A 20,925-nucleotide genomic window follows, 5' to 3' on the forward strand; every position below is an offset into this window, starting at 1 on the left:
ACATCCGTGGACTAACTCGGTGCTTCTCAACCTTGGCAATGGTGGAAGTTGTGTGGACATCAACTCCCAGAATCCCTCAGACAGCTTCAAGTTGCTAAGGTTGAGAAACACTGGAATAATTATTTCAGATTTTGTGTGGGTATTAACCGTTGTGCGAAGGTTAGCAGGAATCTTGCTTCTATGGTAGAATGAACAGAATCAGGCACTTTCCACATGGGATAATTACGGTGCATTTTAATTTATTTTCACTAAGCCTATTTGGAATCTCATTTAGAATCAAATATAAATCTCTCTTGAATCCAGATGCCAGCGTTTCCTCCTTCCACTTCATAGACCTTGGGGCGGCTTTGCCACATTCTCTGTTTTGCGCAGAAGTGCAGCTCTTTGCTTTGGTAACTATTTGTAAACATACCACCCAGGGCAAAATGCTTTAGGATTTAGAAATATGTGACTAGCTAATTTCTTTCTGACGCCCTCCTATAAAAGTTTGGCAAATATTTACCTGCTCACTACTGTGGTCAAAATAGCATAATCCACCCATGTCCTGTCCAGGGACTTTCTCAGGCTGAAATATGAACCCATAAGGTTTGCCACTCTTTTGTCGTTAGGACGTAACCTTGGCTGAGGCATCTTTTTGGTCCTTAGGTTCACATCTGGGGCTGAGTCAGAGCTTGAGGGCATCCAGTGAGATACATTATCTGATGCCCTCAAAATCATGTGATTTGTTTGGTTCTGACTTGGGGTGTTGTATGAACTTCACTGTTGAAGCTCTCTTCTCCTGCATCTAGTTTTAGTTTCTACTGCATCCAGTTTTGGTCACCACATTACAAAAAAATATGTTGAGACTTTGGAAAAGGTGCAGAGAAGAGCAAATAAAATGATTAAAGGCCTGGAGATTAAAACATATGAAGAATGCTTGCAGGAATTTGATATGGCTAATCTAGAGAAAAGAAGGACTGGGGGTGACATGATAGCAGTATTGCAGTATTTGAGAGGATGCCACGAAGAGGAGGGGGTCAACTTATTTTTCAAAGCACCAGAGGGCAGGACAAGAAACAATTGATGGAAACTAATCAAGGTGAGAAGCAACCTGGAATTAAGGAAAAAACTTCCTAAGAGTGACGATAATTAACCAGTGGGACAGCTTGCCTCCAGAAATCATGGATGCCCCATCACTGGAGGCTTTTAAGAAGAGACTAGATAGCCACTTGTCTGAAATGCTATAGGGTTTCCTCTCCTCCTAAAAAAGTTGCATCCTGACATTTAGTTTCCAGCTTGCATACATAAATAGGTTTCCCACTGGAATAGATTAAAAGTTCCCTCTCACTCTTTATATACTCTCCAATATAGACAACTTTTAAGATTTGTGAACTTCAACTCCCAGAATTCCTCAGCCAGCTATGGGGAATTCTGACTGTGCTGGCTGGGGAATTCTAGGAGTTGAAGTCCACAAGTCTTAAAGTTGCTAAATTTGGAAACCCCTGAACCAAAGGAAGTCATTCGGAACAAATGATATTGACTTACTTAACTGAATTAAATGAATTGCTGAATGCAGACCATAGAGTAAGTATTAAAAATGGTACCTACAGCATTGTACTTATATCATTCTAGGTAAAATTCATTGTATGTAGAATCTATAATCCTAAAATTGGAAGAACTGTGGAGATCTTCTAGTCCAACCTTCTGCCCAGTCAGGAATCCCAAGACCCAATCCAGAGAAATGGCTATTCAAGTTCTGCTTGAAAATCTTCAATGATGGAGTCCATGACATCAGGAGCCAAACTGTCCCAAATGCTGAGGAGCTCTTGCAGTCCAAAAATTGTTCCTCACTTGAAATTTGGATCGCTCCCATCCATTGGTTATTGTCCTATTCTTGAGCACTGTGGAGAATAAGCCCCCTTTGCCCTATGACCGCCCTTCAAGAATTAGAAGTCTTGCTATGAAGTCTCCCCTCCACCTTCTCTTCCTTAGGCTAAACAGGCCAGTTCTTTTAACTGTTCTTCATAGGATTTAGCCTGTGAGCATGTCTGCAGAATAACAGAATAATAGAGTTGGAAGAGACCTTGGAGGTCTTCTACTTTAGTGGCCCCCACTGTTTTGGGCACCAGGGAAGGGACTGGTTCTGTGAAGAGAGATTCTTCCGCGGACTGGACAGGGCGTGGTTTCATATGCTGCCGCATCCCACAGATGGGGCTTTGCTTGTTTGCGCAGCCCAGTTTCTGGCATGCCGCACAAACTGATGCCAGTCCACGGACAAGGGATTCCAACCCCCTGCTGAAGCAGGAGACCCTATACCCGTGATGGCAAACCTATGGCATGCGTAGCCATATCAGAGGGCACGTAAGCTCAGCTCCAGCGTGCATGTGCGTGCTGGCCAGCTGATTTTCAGGCCCTCTGGGCCCATCAGAAGTAGGGAAACAGGTTGTTTCCTGCCTCCAGATGGCCTCGGAGAGGGTGGGGGGGGGAGGCCCGTTTTTCTCTCGCACCTGGCTCCAAAGCCTTTCTAGGAGTTTGTAGGGCGAAAACGGCCTCCCCCCGTGGAGGCCCTCCAGAGGCCAGAAACAGCCTGTTTGCCAGCTTCCGGTGGGACCGAAAGGCATGTTTTTTGCTGTCCCCAGCCTCCAAAGCCTCTCTAGGAGTCTGGGGAGGGCGAAAATGGCCTCCCCCCCCCAGAGGTCCTCCAGAGGCCAAAAACGGCCCGTTTGCCAACTTCCATTTTCTCCTGGTGAAAGAGAAAAAAAACAGGTCTACTGAGCCATCGCATGCCAGGAGCGGGAGGAGCAGGGCGGGGGTCACACATGCATGCGCAGGGACGGGGCGCATAGAATTATGGGTGTGGGCACACGCGCACGTGATTTCCCCCTTCCTGGCACATGATGGCAAAAAGGTTAGCCATCACTGCCCTATACTATTCTGGACAAATGGCTGTCCACTCTCTTCTTACAGCACTTGAAGGGAGGGATGATCCCAGTAAAAAGCCTGATTTTTTGAAAGTGGGAAAGATTTCTATTTCGGCATACCAGCATCTGAGCCGTACCTGGTAGGGAAGCCTCAGTCATCCTACCTGCATCTCTTGCAATGGTAGAAGGAAATTCAAACTCTGGATGATTTTTAAGCCTCTGCTCTCTGGGGGAAGGTGCCTTTCATAACACTGGCGAGCTGGAGAACACTGCAGTAAATGAAATACATGGGCTGGATTAAAGGGTTATTTCCCCAGCGTGTCAAAATGACACAAGGCTGCTAAAAACTCCGGTTGTTTTTGACTGGTCTATATCTGTCCGGAGTCATCCTCCTCCTTCACTGACCCGGATCTCTCTGTTCTTTGTTGGAGATGTTGGCTTTGCCACAGAAAATGTCTCATGCAGCAAGAAATCACAATTATGCAGCAGAATATTTGCGGAGGGGAGAGTGTGTGAAGAGGTCTTCCATGCTGGAAGGAAATGGATGCAGCATATCTATTCCGTTTCAACCTAATCGCAGAACAACTAGCTATCCATCTGCTTGTTTGAATTAGTCTTGTATACTTTGTAGGCCCCTCCAGAAAACCTGGGTGGAATTAAAAAATGCCCTAGGACAGGAAAGGGGATTAGGCGAAAACTGAATAGCTTCCTTCCACACTAATGTTGTATTAAAGTAGACGTTGAATTGGATTAATGCATTTATATCGTGTTCTTCCAGATTGTGCTCAAAGCAGCTTGGAATAGTAGACGTTAAAATGTGGGTGAACGTGAAATTAATAATATGTTTTGCTTAGCTGAATCGATCAACTAAAAAGTGGTCCAATTAATCATGCAGCCGACTGCTTTAAACTATTTTTCATCCAGCATTGGTAGATTGATTAGAAGAATTTTAGTCAAGCTCTTAGGAGTTTCAGTTTCTTTATCGACTAAATTTCTACTTGAATAAAATGCTTAAAGACACATGCCGCTTTTGAGATTATACACGTACAAGTCTTAAGAGCCACTTTATTTATTTTGTTATTATTCAACCATTCATTTGTTCATTCATTAAATTTAGAGAGATGCCCAACTCCACACTGTCTCTGTGTGATATAAAACAGTTGAAAACAGGAGGAACTAATGGAATTTAAAAAATGTTTGTCCAGTAGAGAAAACATTCAAACTAATATAAGAAGTCCTACAAAGAAACTAGCTCTCTTCACTAACCCAAGAAATGCTGGAAAGGGGAGGGAATGACTAGTTCAATGAAGAGGGGGAGACATGATAGCAATGTTCCAATATCTCAGGGGTTGCCACAAAGAAGAGGGAGTCAAACTATTCTTCAAAGCACCTGAGGGTATAACAAGAAGCAATGGGTGGAAACTAATCAAGGAGAGAAGCAATTTAGAACTAAGGAGAAATTTCCTGACACTTAGAACAATTAATCAGTGGAACAACTTTCCTCCAGAATTTGTGAATGTTCCAACACTGGAAGTTTTTAAGAAGAGATTGGACAACCATTTGCCTGAAATGATATAGGGTTGCCTGCCTAAGAAAGGTTGGACTAGAAGACCTCCAAGATCCCTTCCAACTCTGTTATTCTATTCTATTCTATTCTACTTTTTCCAAGACGGGACCATAAAACCTTTCCCCATCCAAGCAGCAGAATGGTGGGACTCAGCTTCAATTAAACTAACAATCAGAATAAAGCTGGAAGGGACCTTGAAAGTCTTCTAGTCCAACCACCTGCTCAAGCAGAAGATACAATTTAAGACAAGGGGCTGTCCAGTTTCTTCTTAAAAACCTCCAGTGATGGAGCACCCGCACCTTCTGGTGGCAAGCTGTTCCACTGGTTACCTGTTCTCACTGTTAGGAAGTTTCTCCTTAATTCCAGGTTACTTCTCTCCTTGATTAGTTTCCATCCATTGTTTCTTGTCCTGCCCTCTGGTGCTTTGGAAAACAGGTTGACCCCCTCTTCTTTGTGGCAGCCCCTCAAATACTGGAAGACTGCTATCATGTCATACCTAGTCCTTCTTTTCTCTAGACTGGCCATATCCAATTCCTGCAACCGTTCTTCATGTTTTAGTTTTCAGCCCTTCAATCATCCTAGTTGCTCTTCTCGGCACTTTTTCCAAAGTCTCAAAACCTTTTTTGTAATGTGGTGACCAAAACTGGATGCAGTATTCTTGGTGGGGCCTTACTAAGGTTTTATAAAGTGGTACTAATACTTCACGTGATTTTGATTCTATGCCTCTGTTTATACGACCAGTGATTGTATTAGCTTTTTTGGCTCCTGCCATATACTGATAGCTCATATTTAAGTAATCATCCAGAGAATCCGCTTTGTTCAAGAGAGAAAGCCAAATTTCTAACGCTTCCAGCTTCAGCAATTCGCTTTATTTAACAAACTGTTCAATAGCCCCAGTTCCCTGGGCCATTTAGAAATCTCTTAAAATATATATAATATAAAGAAAAATATTACCAGGCAATGGAAACAGGAGCATCATAGAGATAAAAACAGCAATAACAATAAATGAGTTTTAAAATGCAATATATATGAATAAATCCACAATCAAATCTGCATTTGGGAATGCTCAGTGGCTTTTGTGAATGCAGAATGGCTGAACTTGATTTCCAGCAGAAAAGAGATGCTTCACCTTTCCTTTGCTTTTCCATGGCTTCTCAAATGATGTTCTAAATGATTAAAAAAAAAACCTGAAAAATAAGCGGGTTAGATTATTCTGAATGAGAGCAATTGTGCAAATTGTGATCGATGCAGAAACGAGCCTTTTCTCATTGCAGACATTTTGTTGTTGTTATTATTGTGGCTTTGTCTTTTTGTTTCCCCTGAGCAGAGCCTACATCGCACGTGGCACTGCCTAAATTTCTCAGAGCGTTTTCTCTCCATCAGGCATTTCACAAAAATAGGCTGCTAGTGAGTCAGAGGCTCATGAAGCAATTTGAGAAGCAAGGTTGGGCCTACAGACCTTGGTGGAGACCACACAGAAGACCAGCTTTCTCCAACAGACTCTTGCCATGAAGGACAGGGAGGCAGGAGGCACAATGGCCCAGGTGACCAGGTGCCTGAAGGCATCTCAGCTGGTGTTCCAGGGCTGTGGTGGAAAACTACATCCACCACCTTTGTCAGCAGAGTCACCATATTCGGTGCTAAAGGTTTCGTGCCAATTCGTTCTTGTCCAACAAGAAAGCAACCATTTAGAATGCAAAACAGCCTGGTCACCATTGGACAGAAAGTCAGGGTCTTCCTACCTTATCCCCCACATATGGCTTGTTGGGTTTTGAAACTGTCTTTCTTGGTTGAAGCTGCCTCATTAAAGGGGAGAGAGGAAGGGTAAGAAAAGGTGAGGGACCTGGCTTGGAATCTGCTTTGATGAGCTCTAGAGCAGGGGTCTCCAACCTTGGCAACTTTAAGCCTGGAGGACTTCAACTCCCAGAATTCCCAGAATTCCCAGCTGGGAATTAAGCCTCCAGGCTTAAAGTTGCCAAGGTTGGAGACCCCTGCTCTAGAAGCCCTTTTATAAAAGGGAGGGCTAAAAGTAAATCTCCAGTTAATGCGATGGATAATGCAGTGTAGATCCCACAGGGTTACTCTCTCTCTCTCTCCACTGCTGTGGAACAGCTACATCAGCGGTTCCCAACCTTTACGGTTTGGTGGCCGGTGGGGGAGATGAGAGGGGCACCAGCCCACCGCTTGCACAAGTTGAGCTGCTTGCGTTTGTGCGCATGTGCCGGCCAGCCATTTGTGCTGCTCAGTTCTGAAGAGGCTGTGACCCGGTAATGGGCCACAGCCTGGGGATTGGGGACCCCTGATCTACATGAATGTTGTAAAAGACTATGGAGTGGTATATAAGTCTAAGCGCTATTGCTATTGCTATTGCTATTTGACCTTCCCAACTGGCTTCTGACATGCAAAGATTTGTTTAATGACAGCATGATTCACTTAACAACCATGACAAGAAAGGGGGCAAAATCGTGTGTGACTCACTTAACAACATCTTGCTTAGCAGTGAAAATTCTGGTTCCCATTGTGGTAATACTGAAAGATGGCTTCCAGGCCTGACAAATACATTGAAGACTACCAATATATTGGTGCTCATCCCTCCTTGCTTTGGTTTGATTTCTTTCCCTCTCAGTGTGGTAGCTAAACAAAAACACTTAATTGTTCTGTTTCAACTTTGAGTCTGTGAAATTGGGTTTTATTTAGCAATACCTGTGAAGCAGGAACATTTGTTGGTTCCTCTCCTAACAAACTAAAACTGGAAGCCAACGCTTATTATTGACTCCCAATCTGGAGCCAGGAGATGGTTGCCAGTGACCTCCTGCACCTGCTGTTAAACCACCCACAAAAAAGTTTGCATTCTGGTGAAGAGGAAGAGAGCCAAGGCAAAGCTCTCAACCATCTCGCAGCGATGATACCCCTGGCCAAGTAGTCAAGGTATCTCCAGATGGGAGATTGTTGGAATGGATAGGAGTAGTTAGATCTGATTGGGCAAGGGTCTCCAAGCCTGGCAACTTTAGGACTTGTGGACTTCAATATGGCTGGCTGAGGAACTCTGGGAATTGAAGTCCACAAGTCTCAAAGTTGCCAACTTTGTAGACCCCTGTAATTGGGTAAGGAATGTCCATGCTGCTTTGACTAGATTTGGATGACGTTGGCCACTGATGTTGCTTCTTTGTGTCAGGGGATCTTCTGCCTCCTGATTAGGGATGTTTCATTGAGAAGGTCACTGCTGGATGATTAGCATTCTTGAAAGCCAAATGGTCCTCTATTACCACCATTCATCTCCAGGAAGAGTTAGAAGAGATTTTGCTGTGCTCATACAGGTCCATGTTAAGGTTTGTCCATTTTTTTGTAACAATTGAAAGTATTCTGGTACATGCTGTGGATGCAGTTGTTTTTGAAACAGTAAATAAAGATCGTTGGTGGAGATGTCTGTAGAAAGGGCTCTAAAAGTATTGGTAAACATTACATTAAGCATCACATTACACAGAACATAGAATAACAAAGTTGGACGGGACTTTGGAGTTCTGCTCGAACAGGAGACCTTACACCTTTCTGGACAATTGGCTGTCCAACCTCTTCTTGAAAACCTCCAGTGATGGAGCATCCATAATTTCTGGAGGCAAGTCATTCCACTGATTAATTGTTCTCATTGTCAGGAAATTTCTCCTTAGTTCTAGGTTGGGTGTCTTTTTAATGATCTTCCACCTGTTACTGCCCTCAGGTGCTTTGGAGAATAGGTTGACCCCCCCGCTTCTCTGTGAGAGCCCCTCAAGTACTGGAAGACTGCTATCACGTCCTTCTCTTTGATAAGCTAGGCATATCTTGTTCTCTCAGCCATTCATTGTACGCAGTGAGATTATTCAGTTCTAATTTTTGCTATCATCTTCAATTGATCTGGGTCTTCTTGCCCTGTGAAGTTTCTGCTTGTGAATTGTATAGAAATGTAGTACTGACCCCATCCTTTGGATGCATAGGTAGTCCTCAACTTACAACAGTTCATTAAAGAATGTTGTTACAGCAAATTGCAACAGCACTGAAAAATGTGACTCATGACCGTTTTTCATACATGACCATTGCAGCATCCCCATGGTCACGTGGTCAAAATTCAAACACTTGGCAACTGACTTATATTTATGACAGTCCCAGTGTCCCGGGGTCACGTGATCCCCTTTTGCGACCTTCTGACAAGCAATGTCAATGGGGAAGCGAGATTTACTTAACAACCGTGTTACTAATTTAACAACTGCAGTGATTCACTTAACAACTGTGGCAACAAAAGTCACAAATTGGGGCAAAATTCATTTAACAAATGTCTCACTTAGCAACAGAAATTTTGGACTCAATTGTGGTCTTAAATTGAGAATTATCTGTATTAGATTTTCTGGCCAGCTTTAAGCTGCGTTTGCAATTGTCTGGAGGGTACTAATTTAGCAAAGCTTATTCTTACTTTTCATTGGTACAGTATATTTTGTGCGGTAAAGTTCCTTTCTTCCAATATTTCTTATGTTGTTTACCTGGCTTTTTTACTGTCAAACTCACCAATTCTGGGGCAGCAGATGCCAAAAGATATAAATAATCAAAATGCAAAATTCATAAGAGTGCCAGTTTTTGGCATTCTGACCTGATATTGCGTACTAAAGTAATGGAATTTGTTCAGGATTAGTGTTCTTGAGAGCAAAATAAGCCCCTTTGTTTAATGCTGGGATATCACATATATTATGCAGGGACGTCATAGATGCTTCACTGCTGTCTCCTGTATAATGCCTCTGAAATACACAAAATGTATCATGTACGTTGGTCTTACTCAACCCGGGCAACTTTAAATTGTGTGAACTTCAACTCCCAGAATTCTCTAGTTAGGCAGGCTGGGGAATTCTGGGAATTGAAGCCAACACATCTTGAGTTGCCAAGGTAGAGAAACACTGACTAGGGTAAATATTTTTCTTATTCTTGCAACATATATAACATTGGCCAGTATTGCTTTTGGTGGGAAGTTGTTGGGAATTTCAAAGCTAGTGTCATGTCATATTGGTGGGCTGATGGCTAGCCCGGATTTTAATTTCAGTTTGTTAGTTCCTTCTTTTAATCCAGGGGTCCCCATCCCCCAGTCTGTGGAACGATACCGGTCCATGGCATGCCAGAAACCGGTCCGCACAAACAATGGAGGCCCAATCCACGGGATGCAGGCAGTACACAAAACCACGCCCCTTCCGGTCTGCGTGAAAACCTCTCTCCATGGAACCGGTCCCTGGTGCTCAATATGTTGGGGACTGCTGCTTTAATCCAAACTATGAATCTTCCAATCCTCTTGGCCAACCCCCCCCCCTTTTCAAACACAGCCTTAGAAAGCTGTTCTTTTCAGCTCCCAATGAAATCCTAACTTTGGCTGACATCACATCTCGTGAATGGCCAAGCCAGGTTCTGGGAATGGGGGGGGGGGGAGAGATTTGTCAGGATCCCACCTGACAAAGTCAGTGCCCAAAACTCCCTTCTACAAGAGTTGGAAACGGCCTTGCCAATAATAGCAGCACTTCAGTTGAAATCAGCCCGTCACATGCTCACATGTACAGCATCTTGTCTTTTGTTTCTGTGGTATTATCCAGCTCTGCTATTTAAGCCACCTGGTTGCCTTTGCTTAGCCTTGACTTCAAGTTTAGTTTCTCTCTTTGCTAAGGACTCGACTCCCAAAGTTGTACTCAGTGTCTTGCAGACCGATGCAATTGTTAGCCTTGCAAGCTGTCCTTTCCTACACTTTTGTTTTTGCATAATTCAGCACGGTGCCACTGTAGCTGGCATGGAGGAGCTTATGCCATGCATTTGGAGCTGTGGTCTGGAATGTGGTCTGGATTCCCAGGAGGGAGGGGCTGCTTTTCAGAGAGAAAAAGACAGAAGAGCTTGGAAAATTTGATCATCAGGTAAAAGGTTAAAACTCTCCCTAGCAGTTCCCTGAGTATATCTGTAGTTATGCAGATAGTTGCTTTAGTCTGGCAAGATTCTGTCTATAAGTGAAGATTCTGTTTATGAAACTATTCTTACTGATGGTGTTATTGATTCCTGGGGGCCTGACAGTAGCCCATATCTCCTAGTGTGGAGAAATAGAAGGGTTACAAAGGGGGAGATTTCAAAGATTTGAGAAAAGCTCGTAGGAGAGGCAACTCTGGTTTGAAAGGCAGAGAAATCTGTTTCAGGATCCAGTTTGGGTAGGTCACCAGGACCAGAATCTTCCAAGCTTTCAGACTCGTGCTGGAGCCCATCCTCAGGGAACTTCTCCCTCGCCAGAATGTCTGCTTTGGGTTATTTTATGCATCATATTTATGTAGGGTATGTGGCTTCTTATTGGTTGATGGGGTGTTGATAGCCAGCTGTTAAGTCATTGGCTGCTGTTTCCTTGTGCTGACAAGTCCTTGGTTCCCACGTACCAGATAAGCAGGTGATAAATCAGCATCCTGTTGACTGACAAGGAGCCCATTTCCCACACTTCAATAATTTCCCTGGCTATTTTTGTCCCTGCTTCGACAACAAACTTAATAGCTGCGAATTGAATGTATCTGTTTCATCATGAAAGATGGAGGTCAGAAAACCTTCTGGAAAATCAGCATCCATTCATATGGAAGTGCAAAGAAGAAGCAAGTCAGAGTTTAGATCAGCGGACTAAGTTCTGTAGGAAAGGCGGAACTGCAGGGTGCCCCTTAGACAGCAAATGTCTTCATCTGAACAGCTTTCTAATTCTCTGCAATAAATCTACTTATGTAACTTCCTTGTGTTTGGTGTGGGAGACAGTTTAATTGCCATGCTGGTAGTGTGTGCTTTTCTGGTTCTTTTATGAAAAGGCAAGGAGTAAATCTTGCTGTATGGAAAAAGGGATAGAAATTCTATTGGTCCCAAATGATGAGACTGTCAAACGCTGTAGGTGTGACCTTAAGCATTGATAAAAATGGCTTTCCAGGTGCGGTAAGCTTTATCAGGTTTAACTGATGATTCATAATCCTTACTATCTCATTTCTAATTCGTAAAAGCTTGGGAAGTTTTGTCACATATGACTCAGTTCCTCAAACAAATTCTCATTTGTCTAGATTATCTCTTTTCCACAGCTAATTCACATTGCCATCTCTCAAAAGCCCTTAAAATGATTTAAAAGATGCACATAATAATCAGTCATTTCCACGATTGATTTTAATAACAATTTCCCCCGTGTTGTTTAGGTTTTCAGCCATTGTTGCTTTTAGGAATTGATTGCCGAATGAGAGAATTTCTAATTCTGCATGTCAGTTCCATGCAGTCGTTTGTATTTCTGTGGAAGCAGACGTCTCTGTTCATCAGAAAGGATGCCAGCCACTTTGTCTGGCTGAGCTTGCTCCAGGTTGCAAGAAACAGAAGAGCTGCTTTCCATTAAAAGGGGGAAAGCCCAGTACAAAAGCCAATCCAGGCCCAGCAGGGATCCAAGAATGAACGTTTACAGAGCTCCAGATGGGATCTTGGGGTTTCCCAAAGGATGAAAGAACATGATTAATTTGAGTTTAACAGTTTATGCAGAGGTGGTATTCAGCCGGTTCAGACCGGTTCACTCAAACCGGTAGCAGAAATCGCGAATGGGTCCGCCCACTTGCCCCGGCTCTATGTCATCCTATTGCAAAGCACATGTGTGGAAGGCCAGGCACGTGCACAAACCGGTAGTAAAATAATTTGAAACTCACTGCTGACTATATGCATAGCTTGACATTGTGGTTTGTAAACCATGATTTTTCTCTTGCTCCATTGTTTGAACCTAGACAAATGGAGTTTATTTTGCAAATATTAGGCAAACCATATTTATCACAATTGCAAATTGCATTTACATTAAAGAGACAGATCAGCCACTATTGTATGGTTTCCTTGTCTTTGTCTTAACTTGTTGCAACATCACAGTTCTTCTAAATTTATGGTTTATGGCTTAGTTTTTTGTGAATGGGGGACGATGGCTCAGTGGTCAACAGATGACAGCCTAGGTTTGTGAGCTCCCATTGTCCCAGCTCCTGCCCACCTAGCAGTTTGAAAGCATTCAAATGCAAGCAGATTAATAGGTACCACTTGTGTGGGAAGGTAACAATGTTCTGTGCACCTTTGGGCATATAGCCATGCTGGCCACATGATCATGGAAATTGTCTTTGGACAACACTGGCTCCCTCGGCCAAGAAACAGAAGTAAGCACCGTGCCCTGGAGTCCGAATGGAAAACCTTTATTTTTTTGTGTGTATGAGTAAACCCAAACAAATGTGGTTTATTCTCTGGACCATGGTTAAACTATCATTCAGTATGAGGCATAAAGTTATCTGTACATAAGTGAGTGTCAGTGCGTATGGGAAGGAAGGGAGGGAGGGAGGGAGGGAGGGAGGGATACAAACTGTATTTTTCCCCATCGTCTATAACCTCCAAGGCAACAAAGAGATCAGTGTAATAAAATATGAGCCTACTGCTTGTATTCACTTGACAAAAGAAGTATTTGATTTAAGAAAACCATGGCAGTTAAAGGCTGGCATCAGTGCTCTTCTCTAGTGTAGTCTCTTCCCAATGTATTGGATCACAAGTCCCATGTGCCTTTCTGAGCACAATGGAACATGTAGACTCCACATCAGGATGAAACTTGTATTGTAACAGTTTCATAGCTTTCCATGAGCAATAGGACCTTTTACATGGGCTCTTTTTCTTGGAACATCCTATTTTTGCAACTCTCATTCTCTACCAACTTAACTCATCTTCATTGTCATTCTTGCTTTTCCTTGACTTTTTCTATAACTCCGTCTTTGATCTGTGGTGGTCATCATCCTTTTCCATTTCTGAAAAATCCAGTGTTACCTATTTGTTAGCTATCAGCAAGTAAATACTCCTTCTCTCCTCTTTTTTTCAAATGCAACTTTGGTTCCATGGAGTGTCACAGAGAAAATAACTTAACTCTGTTCTTTCCAGGTGGCATCTGAATATCTTTTCCAAGGCCATCGTGGCTACTGACCCAAGTGCAAGTCTACCTACCCATCCTGTCCCATTGAGTCCCTTGAGCTTACCTCCCACCTGGCTGGGTCCCTAATTGGAAACCCATGTATTCAGGGCCTTTCGAAAGAGTATCAAGGTAGAGGCTGATCTTATCTTCTCAGGGATCGTGTTCCACAGGGAGGGAGCCTCCATGGAGAAGGCCTTTCTTCTTGGTCCCACTAGATTGGCCTTCTTAAAAGAGGGGACCCTTAACATCCCCTACCTCCCTGCTCTGGTGGGTCAGGGAGATGTAACTGGGAAAAGATTATCTTTCAAATAAAACATCTAATTACATAAGGTGTGTGAACATAGGACAAGTATGGTTGAAAATATCACTCAGGTATTAGAGTGATCAAAGAAGATGATAGATATAGATGTCAATGCCCTGTTTTCAGTTGCAGATGAATGGTTATTATTTTCTAAAATAGAGAAGTACAACATCACAATAGCTTGACAAAAGGTTGGACTAGAAGACCTCCTAGGTCTCTTCCAGCCCTATGATTCTATATTGAAATGTGTGGCATATTTCTTAACTGTTAGGTCCTTTGTGGTTGGTAACTAATTGTAAAAGGCAGACTTCTATCTATCATTGAGATATCTTCATTATTCATTCTACAGCTGGTTGCTGTGCCTGTCATTGGCCCATTTTATATTTAATTTTAGTTTCATTTTTTCACTTTGCTCCTTGACTTTCCTTAGTAAAGCTTCCAGATCTTTTGCATTTTCAGCTGAGTAGAGTCATCGGTAAAAAGCAAATTATTATTGTTCCTTGAAACTCTTATGTAAAAATTTATATATAGAAGTATCAAAACCTGTTATATATATTTTGCTGTTGAATAATTGTTTTGTTCTCATTGTTCTTTTTCCTTTTTCCTTTTTTCTATTTCTTTTTTGTTTAATTAAGTCAAGCAAACAAAATGAACAATGAGAATATTGAAGAGGGCGTATACTGTAATTACTGTATGATTATGACTGTTTCTGTGTTATATTTATTTCTGTCGGCAATATTATAAGTTATTTATTTATTCGTTCATTTTGATAAATTACATTTAAAATCTGGAATTCATCCAACTTAGAATGGTTTCCACAAATCTTTTATCTAGAAAGAAATGTGGGGCAAATCTGAAATTGAATTTTGTCTCAGAAGCATTCCTTTAGATGATATCTGATCTCTAGATTTCTCAGTGGTTGTATATCGACACCTGATAATAGTTGATAGCTGACATTTAGCTTTGTTTGATAGTTAAAAACATAATATTTAGCAGGATTTGATAGGCAGCATACAGAATCAGAGCATGACAGATAATATGGGAGGATATTTTAACATTTGACAATTTATTTCATGTTTGATAGCTGCTAAAATCAAAACAATCTGGAGAGGTAATTGTTTTCCGATGTCCAGGAGAAAAGAATTTACATTCAGAGAAAGAGAGATGTTTGAATCTGAAATGTTGCCTAATTTTGAAATTGCGTAAATATGCTCTTTGGCAGTTCCGGTGAGGGACCTAGCTTTTCAAACTTTGGGATAGTAAACTTCCATAAATGTAATGGGCATCTGAATACGAGCCAAAAGAAGGAGAAAAGCCAGGGAACAGACTGTAGTGTGGTGAAAAAACAATTAGCAATTGTATTCCAGAACAGGGGTCTTCAACCTTGGCAACTTGAAGACTTGTGGACTTCAACTTCAACTCCCAGAATTCAAAGCTGGCTGAGGAATTCTGGGAGTTGAAGTCCACAAGTCTTCAAGTTGCCAAGATTGGAGACGCCTGTTCCAGAAGACTGTCCTGACTAACTGGATTACATTTGGCAGAAACTCTTGGTCTGGTCAAGAGGCTTATTGCAGATAATGTAGCATGGGAATCAGTCAGATTTCATATAACAGCAGTTGAGGTATGACTCCCAATCCCATTGTTGGGCTTCATAAGACTCTTGGACCATTAGGCTGAATATTGATCTTCTTTTTTGAGGCAAGAAACATGGGGTAAGAGAGAAGCTTTAGCATGCAAGCAAACAAGGAAAAACCACAATTGTCCCCTTTTGGAAGGAGATCATAGAACCATGGGGCTGGAAGGAACCTTGGAGGTCTTAGAATATATAAAATAATAGATGGACCTCAGAGGTCATCTAGTCCAACCCCCTGCTCAAGCAGGAGACCCTATATCATTTTAGACAAATGGTTGTCCAGTCTCTTTTTCAAAGCCTTCAGTGATGGAGCGCCCACAACTTCTGAAGGCAAGCCCTTCCACTGATCGATTGTTCTCTAAGGACATTTCTCCTTAGTTCTAGGTTGTTTCTCTCTTTTGTTAGTTTCCAACCATTGTTGTTTTTGTCTTGCCCATTGGTATCTTTGGTCTTCTAATCCAAGCCAATGGCAGGAGATCTTATATCATCCCGGACAAATCTTTTCTTGAAAACCTCCAGCAGTGGTGAATCCACAACTAAATGATAAATGAGAAAATGAGGGGTCCTGGCTCTGCCCCCATGCATGCTAAAGCCCAGGGGTGAAATCCAACAGGTTCTGACAGGTTCTGGTAGCGGAAATTTTGAGCAGTTCGGAGAACTGGCAAATACCACCTCTGGCTGGCCCCAGAGTAGGGTGGGGATGGAGATTTTGCAATATCCTTCCCCCAGGAGTGGGGTGGGAATGGAGATTTTGCAATATTTATTATTTATTATTCAAATTTCTATATCGCCCTTCTCCTTTCGGACTCAGGGCAGTGAACAGCCAAGATAAAAACATCTATACATAACATCACAGTTAAAAATAAAGTTAAAATAATTTATAAATTTGGCCCATAATTTAAAACTTGTCAATTAAAATCAATATTAAAATTTTAAAACTAACCCTAAAATCAAGACAGACTGGCTAACTGAAAAAATAAGTTTTTAGGGCCCGACGAAAAATCCGGAGGCCGGAGATCACTCGTATCTCTGGGGGTAGATTGTTCCATAGGGTAGGTGCCACCACAGAGAAGGCTCTCCTCCTGGGGGTCGTCAGCCGGCATTGTCTGGCCGACGGCACCCTGAGGAAGCCCTCTCTGTGGGAGCGAACCGGCCGGTGGGAGGCTATTGGTGGCAGAAGGCGGTCCCGTAAGTACCCTGGCCCTAAGCCATGGAGCGCTTTAAAGGTGATCACCAACACCTTGAAGCGCACCCGGAAGTCCACCGGAAGCCAATGCAGCTCGCGCAGGAGAGGAGTCACATGGGAGCACCCCGTCGCTCCCATAATCCCCCACCCAGCCGCATTCTGCACCAGTTGGAGCCTCCGGGTGTACCCCAAGGGGAGCCCCATGTAGAGAGCGTTACAATAGTCCAGGCGAGAAGTGACGAGTGCTTGAGTGACCGTGCGTAGGGAGTCCCGGTCCAGAAAGGGGCGCAACTGGCGTATCAGGCGAACCTGACAAAAAGCCACCCTGGCCAAGGGTGTCATATGCCCTTCTAAAGACAGCCGCGCATCCAGGAGGACACCCAAGTTGCGGGCCCTCTCCGTGGGGGCCAATGATTCACCCCCAATAACCAGCGATGGCGTCAGCTGGCTATACCGGGACGCCGGCAGCCACAGCCACTCGGTCTTGGAAGGGTTGAGTCGAAGCCTGTTTCTCCCCATCCAGACCCGCACGGCCTCCAGGCACTGGGACATCACTTCAAGGGCATCGTTGGGATGGTCTGGGGTGGAAATGTACACCTGAGTATCATCAGCGTACTGATGATACTCCCCAGGAGTGGGGAGGGAATGGGGATTTTGCAGTATCCTTCCCCTGCTATGCCCACCAAGCCATGCCCACCAAGCCACGCCTACAGAACTGGTAGTAAAAAAAAATGGATTTTACCACTGGTAAAGCCCCACGCCTTTGTGCCCTCACCTTCCTGTTTGCACTTTTAATTGAATCATCTTCCAAAACTGTTGCTCACCAGCCTTACAGGATACGTTTTGTGAACTCCTTGGAGCAAACGACCAATTTTCTGAATAAATGAATTCGTGTAGGCAGTTATATCCTGCTTTTTCCCCCAAGTGTGAAAGAACTGTCGTTTCTGGTATCAGCTTATTCTATGTTCTAAATGCTGAACATGGACCATATTCTTAAAACCCCACCCCAAAATCACAAGGCCCTTTCATAGATAATATTTTTACACTTTCTTTGCTGCCTGCCTCTTGTGGTATTCCTGAGAGTTTCTGAATAACTGAAGGATGCAGTCTTTGAATATGAATGCAGGAACAGCAGGAGATCCTTATGTAGATGCCACTAATTTAATTTAACTTGCTATATAAGCAGAGAAAGGGCAATTCTCCACTAACTCACTTGCCTTTATTTTACAGTCTCCTTCAGTGCCCTACATCAATAACTGAAAACACTTCTGATCTTCTCTTGGACTTGCACTGGGGAACACAACCTTGGGAGGAGAGGAACCTGCAAAACAGCTTGTGACAAAAGAAGAAAATGGTGCTGAAATAATCTTAAAAGGTAAGCAAAATGGAAATTTGTTTCCTGTTGAAATGGCTGGGCAAGAATTGTTGATGAAGTGAGGAAAAGTCCATCCTCAAAGTGTTTGGGAACCTTTGCTCAGCAAAACCCACCCACCCTTCAGGAAGTGAGGCATCAGGATGGTTGCCTTCCATCAGTCAAAGATTTCTCCTGCATTCCCTGTGGAGCGATTGGGATGGGTTGCTCACTTGGGTCTGCATTATGCTTGCCCGCTTCTGTCTCCAGGACTGGGAGATTGTAATTGGAAGGAATGACTCGATTGTACAGTGGGAGATTTTGTATCTGTCTTGGAAGCCTCTCATTTGGAACTGCATTGTGCCTTGTGCTCAGAGGAAATATGAACCAGCAGTAGCAACAAAGGCCATTTTATGTGGATTGTCCAGTTTGAACCAATTTCTGAACTGATGGACTTGAGGGCACTTACTTTTTGCAAAAAGGCATCATCAAGAAAGTCCCAACAGTGCTTTTTCCAAAAGGAAACTGGACTTTCTTGGTTTCGTTCTTTGAAAACGTTTCACTTTTCATCCAAGAAACTGAAAAACCTTGTTGGATGAGAAGAGAAATATTTTTAAGGAAAAACCAAGAAGGTCCAGCCCGATCATCTCCTACAGCACTTTTGGGACAACCATGACCTGGATGATTGAGAATCTCCATAGACGCTTTGGCCTTTCCTTGGAAGGGTCCTGGGCATGATCAGGTTTGGTCTTCTCCAGCTACATGTTTAGGTGTCTCAACATGTCAGATTGATGAGAAGCAAACAGAGAGGTTGCCTTCCTTCTTGCAAAACTTGACCAGTTGGAATTTCCTGCAGAGTTTGAGGGGAAAACTATTCCCAGAACAAAGCAGAACTTTGTTGCCCAAACCTATGTTCTCCTTCCACCTTGGTTGATTTTCACACATTCTCTGTTCTTCTCGAGTGGAGGAGCTTTCAAGATACAGAACATTTTACTTCTCCCTTTGGCCTTCAGTTTGCTTGGTTAGCTAACTTTTGTTTAATTATGATATTTGCATTTAAGATACAGCTAATCCTCCCCCCCCCAAAAAAAACCTGGTTTCCAGCTGTTCTTTCTTATTACCAGCTATCCTGAACTTTGAAAGTAGCTAATAAATGCTTTTAATGATAGTAAAATCTCTCTTGAATTTTCCCCATATTTTTATTTTTGTATCCTTGGGTAAACGTTGTGCAGATTTTGGTCAGTATTGCTTTGATACAGCTTTGTTTGTGCCCATATGTCTCTTTGCAGTATTTATTGGCCTCAGTTCAGTTTCAGCTGCTTCTGTATTCATTCATGCCAAACCTGCTTACCTTGCTTGGGCGACATATGCCGATACTGGTTGATGCTCAGTGTTTTGGCCAATGTTTCTGGCTTTGTCAAATATTAGGAGCTTTTTTGGGAGGGGGGTAGTGTTTTCTCATGAACGGATTGGAGTTGAGAGGCCTCTTTCATTTTTGTTCCTAAGCTGGAAGGGATAAAATAATAATGCTGAAAGTCAAGAAGTGATTAGCGAAGAAATATAATTAATGAATTGACCCTCTTCTGGTGTGCCATCTGCAGCGTGGATTCTGATACCAAAATATTGTTTTTGTATCTTTGTAGGGCATTCTGTTCTACTTACTTTGATGACAGGAGGAAAATCAAGTGCTCGCTTCCTGGGATTCTATAAATTCAGGCATGACATGATGTTCCTGCTGTTGCTGGGCAAATAGGCACTTTTCCCTTGATGTACTGAGAGCTTTAGCAGTCAATTGTACTTTTTAGCGTGTTTGATTATAAACCACTGAGGGAGCTTCAGATATTCGACGTTAAAAATAACTAAATAAGCTTGAATAAACAAGTTGGTTGAAGTTAATTGAATGGCTGATCATCATCATCATCATCACCATCTTCCTCATCATTTTAACAGATTAACAGAGTTGGAAGGGACTTTGTAGGTCATCTAGTCCAACCCCCTGCCCAAGCAGGAGACCCTACACCATTGCTGACAGATGGCAGTCCAGTCTCTTCTTGAAAGTTTCCAGGGATGAAGCTCCCACAACTTCCGAAGGCAACTTCTGTTCCATGGGTTGATTGCTCTGTCAGAAAATTCCTCCTTATTTCCAGGCTGAATCTCTCCTTGATCAGTTTCCTTCCCTTGTTCCTTTTCTGGCCTTCAGGTGCTTTGGAAAATAGCTTAACCCCCTCCTCTCTGTGGCAGCCCCTCAAATATTGGAACCCTGCTATCATGTCTTTTCACTAGACTAGGCATACTCAATTCCAGCAGCCATTCTTCATATGTTTTAGCCTCCAGTCCCCTAATCATCCTGGTTGCTCTTCTCTACATTCTTTCTAGAGTAGGGATGTTAAAGTCAAGGCCCAGGGGCCGGATCCAGCCCACGGGGTGCTTAGATCTGGCCCACAGGACTACCCTGGAAACAGCGAAGGACCGGCCCACTTGCCTCTGCCAGTGAAAACAGAGCTCACAAGGGCTGCGCACAGCCGTCCCAAGCTCTGTTTTGGCTGGCAGAGGGTTACAGGAGGCCATCGCAGCTGAAAACGGAGCTCAGGAGCCCATTTTCGCTGGCAGAACACTTGGGCCACCACCTGTGCCCCCCCCCAACATGAGTGACATCATGCTGGCCATGCCCCCCAGCCCCTCCTCCCAAGGTCAAACACAATGATGTCATCGCTCCATCTTGTTTTAGGTCTCTTTCATGGACGCTTTTTATCAAGTGGGATCCATTTTATTGGTCCACCTGTCATCAGTTCTTCTTGCCATGTGACCAGCCCCTTTCCATTTCAGTTCTTTTACTCTCTTGACGATATCATATATTTTCATTTGTTCTATCATCCATGTGCAGGTCTTTCTATCTTGTCTTGTGATGCCAAGCATGTTTCTTTCCATGGCTCTTTGCGCCACTCGTAGCTTTTGTGAGGTTAGTGTTTGAAAGTATATTGAAAGAATGGCTGATTATTGGGTAATAAAGATTTGA

Source organism: Pituophis catenifer, unplaced genomic scaffold (genome assembly GCF_029215685.1).
Source record: "Pituophis catenifer annectens isolate HBS135680 unplaced genomic scaffold, rPitCat1.0.hap2 SCAF_11, whole genome shotgun sequence".
NCBI classification, from domain to species: domain Eukaryota; kingdom Metazoa; phylum Chordata; class Lepidosauria; order Squamata; family Colubridae; genus Pituophis; species Pituophis catenifer.